Source organism: Miscanthus floridulus, chromosome 19, assembly GCF_019320115.1.
Source record: "Miscanthus floridulus cultivar M001 chromosome 19, ASM1932011v1, whole genome shotgun sequence".
Classification (NCBI taxonomy): Eukaryota; Viridiplantae; Streptophyta; class Magnoliopsida; order Poales; family Poaceae; genus Miscanthus; species Miscanthus floridulus.
The window spans coordinates 65287324-65292963 of record NC_089598.1 but is presented as its reverse complement, the minus strand read 5'-3'; positions in this window follow the sequence as shown (position 1 = coordinate 65292963).

Here is a 5640-nt window from a genome sequence, read left to right as displayed (position 1 = left end):
AGTCCCCATCTCATTGACCGTCTTTTGTAGAATGTTTTTGATTTGTTTGTTCAATGTTTCTGATTGGCCACTTGTCTGAGGGTGATATAGAGTAGTGATATTGTGATGGATTCCATGCTTTGACAAGTAGTTGTGAAAGTTCTTATCAGTGAAGTGAGTGCCTCCAACACTAATCACCATCCTTGGAACTCTGAATCTTGGAAATATTGTCTCTTCAAACATCTTCTTGGAGTTCTTTGCATCAGTAGTTTTGCACGGCATGGCTTCAACCCACTTGGAGACATGTCAACTGCCACCAAGATGTATTCATAGTTCTTTGACTTCAGAAAAGGTCCCATGTAGTCGATTCCTCAGACATCGAAGAGCTCAATCTAGAGGTTGTTGGTAAGTGGCATGTCATCTCTTGAATTAATGTTCCCAGTGCCTCTGACATGCTCCACACCTTCGGATGATGTCTTTCATGTCTTCATACATGGTTGTCTAGAATAATCCACTTTGCTAGATCTTTGAATGAGTGCGGAATGCACCATAATGTCCTCCATATGGTGATGAGTGGCATCGTTCGATGATATTGATGCCTTCTTCCATCGATACACACCTTCTGAGTAGGCCAGTCAGAGCAGACTCTAAAGAGGTACGGTTCATCCTATATGTAGAGACGACTTTCATAGATAAGCTTCCTTTTATTCGCCCTTGGTGGTACATAACCTGTAACTATAAAGTTAACAATATTTGTGTACTAGGGGTCGGATTGTGACCTTGAATGAGCATGTCAGTCCTGCAACGAATCATTGATGGGTAGTTCCTGTAAAATCTCAAACTGAATTCTAGACAAGTGATCGGTAACAGAATTTTCTACTCCCTGTTTATCTTTTATTTCTAAGTCAAATTCTTGGAGTAATAAAATCCATCTTATTAATCTAGGTTTAGCATCTTTCTTAGTGAACAGATATTTCAAAGCAGCATGATCAGTATAAACAATCACCTTAGCTCCTACTAAGTAAGATCTAAACTTATCAATAGCAAAAACAACTAGCTAGGAGTTTTTTTAGTTGTTGCTTAATTAAGTAGAGGTCTTGTAAGAGTTTTGCTAGCATAGGCAATTGCATGATGCTTTTTATCTTTAGTTTGCCCCAAAACTGCCCCCATAGCATAATCACTAGCATCACACATAATTTTAAAAGGTAGCCACCACTCAGGGGTTGAAGGATTAGGTGCAGAGATGAGTGCTTTTCTTAAGAATGTTAAAAGATTTCAAACATGCATCACCAATTTCAAAGGGAACATACTTAGCCAAAGATTTGTAAGTGGTCTAGCAATATGTGAAAAATCTTTTATAAAACAAGTGATAAAACCAGCATCGCCAAGAAAACTATAGATCTCTCTAATATTTACAAGAGGAGGTAACTGGTTCAATTACATCAATTTTTGATCTATCTACCTCTATCCCTCTTTCGGACACCAAATGTCCAAGGACCATTCCTTCTCTAACCATGAAATGACATTTTTTCCAATTAAGAACTAAGTGCTTTTCTTCACATTTTTACAAAACCTTGTCCTAAATTTTCAAGGCAATCATCAAAAGTTTTTCCATAAATAGAAAAGTCATCCATGAAAACTTCCATGATTTCTTCAATCATATTAGAAAATATAGACATCATACATCTTTGGAAAGAAGCTAGAGCATTACATAGTCCAAGAGACATTCTACGGTAAGCATAAGTTCCATATGGACATGTAAAGGTGGTTTTTCTTTGGTCATCTGGATGGATTAGTATCTAGTGATAACCCAAATACCCATCAAGGAAACAGAAGAGAGTGATTCGCTAGTCACTCCAACATTTTATCAATGAAGGGCAACAGAAAGTGATCTTTCTTTGTTGCCTTCTTAAGTTTTTGGTAGTCAATGCACATCCACCATCCAATGATGGTTCCTTGGGGATTAATTCATTCTTTTCATTTTTAACAACAATCATGCCTCCTTTTTTAGGTACAACTTGAATAGGGCTAACCCACCCACTATGCGGCACATGATAGATAATCCTGGCATGCAAGAGTTTCAAAACCTCTTTCTTAACAACCTCTCTCATCGCATTATTAAGCCTATGCTGGGGCTCCCTAGAAGGTATAGAGTTAGGATCTATAGGGATGCGATGGGTGCAAAGAGCAGTGCTAATTCCTTTAAGGTCATGCAGTGAATAGCCAAAGGCAGAACGATGCTTTTCTAAGACAATTAGCAAGCGTAGGGATTCTTCCTAGAAATTTTATCACTTATGATCACAGGAGAATCTTGATCATTATTAAGAAAAGCATATCTAAGACCGATGGCAGGGGGTTAAGTTCAATGGTGGGCTTAGGTGGTTCTAGCAATTCATCTAAAGGTTTAGACTCTATAGGATTTTCCTCTTCCTCCTCGATGAAGAACTAGGCATCATCTTCAAGGTTGGGTTCAATCAAATAATCAAGAGATGCAACCTTAACCTCTTCCATTGGTTCTTCCTCAGGAATTGGCTCACTCTTAGCATTTAGAGAATGAGTAATGGGTATAGAAAGCTTGAAGTTTTTCCCAAGTCTTATATTCAACTTCCCCTGTTTGTCTTTCTTGGATAAGTCTTTCATTTGGTTGTCCTATCAACAGGTCGAAACTCTGTAATATCAAAGATATAGAAGCTCAAATGAACCTTAGTTCCTTCTACCTGGATAGGGAGGACATACAAAATTTTCAAACTTGGGAGAATGTGTCCTAAAAGACTTTTCAATAACTTTGTTGTTGGGCTCAATGGCATGTGTTTCAATAAATCAAGAGCAAAAGATGTAGACATGATATTAACACCCACAACCAGATTGTAAAGAGCATAGAAAGGAGCTTTATTAATCTAGCAATGAATGGATATAGAAGGTGAATCTAAATTAATCACATCAGAGGAAAGCTCTGATTCTTCTAACCATTCATTGCTTATAATAGACACTAGCTCTTTCGTAGTCTTTTTAAGGAAGGCTTCCTTAGAAGGGTCTAAAGGTTCTTCATTGGATGATGATTTCCTTGCCTTCTGGGGTCTTCTCATTGTATGGTAATTCAAGGTATTTCCATATTCATCAAAAAGTTCATCCTCGAATTCAAGTATGAAATCCAAAATCAGAGTTTCCTCTTTTTCAGGTGGTTCAGGATTTGGGATAATTGAAGTTGGTGATGGGTCTGGTAAAGATTCTGGTTCAGCTATCTGGGAATCTTTCTCTAATGGCTTCTCTTCTACTTCTTCAAGGATGTTCTCTAAGATTTTCGTAAGAATGCTTCTCCCCGCATTGGCGGAGACATGCAAGATTGAGCCTCTTGAGGCCATATTAAGAAGGCTTCAAGGTTTTCCTATCAAGACCCATATAGAAGTGTTGAAGAAGAATAGGGTCTTGAATGGCAAGGTCAGGGCCAATATTAATAAGAGTATTAAAGCATTCTCATTGCCGTACCTAGAGATTATTTTTTCTTTTGTCTAAAAGATAGAACCTCTAAGTGAAGTCTAACTACCCTAGAGATGGAAAAGAATTGCAAGCAAAAGCTAGAACACATGGCTTCCCAACTCCTTGTCTACTCCCTATGGTGATATTATACTAACATTTAGCTTTTCCAGTCAAAGAGAAGGGAAAAGCTTCCATCGTAAGGTTTCGTCTAGCATGCCTATAATGCATAGGCATGCATAGGTCTGCTCAAACTCATTTAAGTGGGAATAGGGATTTTCATCATCTTCACTAAAAAAGGGTTGATCCTAAACCATGTTGATTAAATGTGGGCACAACTCATAGCCATGTTTTAGGACAGGCTTTGAAGACTCTTTTGGCTATAGGCTTGCGCTCATGGGTGCACCATATTAGTAGATAGGGGTGAATTCTGGATCCATTGTAAACAGAAAAATAAATAATAAAAGAATAATGATACAAGGATAAGCTAGGTTCAAAGTTAACTCAGGAACCATTTCCCTGGCAATGACACCTAGAAATGCTTGTTGATATAAATTAATGCACATAGAATAATCCGCAAGCGCATGAATAATATACCGATGTAGCATTTCACTGAGAGTACCCTAGTTTTATATCATACTCAAGGAAATGTGTGTTAGAATAACTAAATCTAACTTATCCCAACTTCATAATCAAGGCTAGATAATTGGAGCGTAGAGGACACTGCTAAGGTCTTCTTGTTCTAACTTCGGTAAGCTTTGTCTTCTATTGTTCAATTCTAGGGGTATTACTAGAGAAAACACAGGCAGAGTGTGTTTCCTATAGCAATAATGTCTTGCTGGGCCTACCAACGGGACGTGGACAACAAAGGATTCAATGAGGCTATAAAAGTCACCCTCGCAAGCTACCACCGATCTAGAAAATAGGGTACATCCATGAGTAACCGAGTCTAAGCACCACACTTACATTATGAATACTACTTTAACCTAGGAGCTACAAGGATTAAAGTACTCAAAAGAGAGTCTACCTGAAGAACAATATGAACTAGATGCTTAATTGAATTAGAAGTTGTTTACACCAAAATTTGTAGAGAAGGGCACTGGGAACTCAAAGCTCCCAAAATTATGTCGATCAAGGACTCGATTGCATGAAGATCGATATTAGTTGATTCAGAGGAGACACTAGAATTGGCTCTCTTTGAACGACGCCAGCAGGAAAACGATAATGGGCTATGGTTGGTGTCGGGAGATGCATATCAGACTCTACAAAAAGGGAAAGATTAGGGTCCAAGTTATCTTAAGTTAGGAATGTTCTCTTTTATACCAAAGATTGTAATGAGTCATACTTGAGTAGGATTCATGTTTAGGCCCTGGGTATAAATATTGGACCCTGGCTAATGTAAATGGACACACAATCAATCAAATACAAGTTACTTACTTTTTCAGCTCTGGCCACCCCTTAGGAGTAGGAGTAGAGTAGATCTCGGTGATTTCTTCAGCGAGTAGGGCTGCATCGGTCCGGCTGACATCCGGCTTGTCTGTAAGTACCGTCATGGCTTATACTTCTGCTCATATGGCTGCATCGATCTGGTCAACCTCCACTGCGACTCTGGTATAAGCTAGTTATCGACTCTTATCTAGTTCAAGTACGGCTACATCGATCCGATCAACCTCCACTGCTCGAACTAGATTAAGATCAAGTTATCGGGTCTATCTAAGGGTGGCGTCCTTTGGGTAGATTCATTAAGTTATCGATCTTGCTGATGTTTTTATTGTTATTAGTTAACAACAACATCAATTCGCTCGGTCAAGATCGAATTAGATCGGCATCATATCCTTTGGATCCATCGTTCACTTCTTACAACACAATATTATCTACCTTGAACTACGGTTTATGTTTCATTGGTTGTTTTACTTTGATCTTGATCGTGCTTAGTATGTGGTTAAGGCATGCATAATTTTGAAGAGGTCTGCTGGCTAGTTGAATCTAGTTTCTAGTTCACCATTATGGCTGCAATGATCCGGTCGATCCCCACTAATGGCACTGTAGATTGGAGGATGCTAGTTAGTAGACATGTTCCTAGTTAGGCGTGACCTTAGCTATTTGCTATGCCTGAATTGGCTAAATAGCCAATCACCCATGTGTTAACGCCTACAGTGTGCATCCATGATTCTATTAAGCATGAAT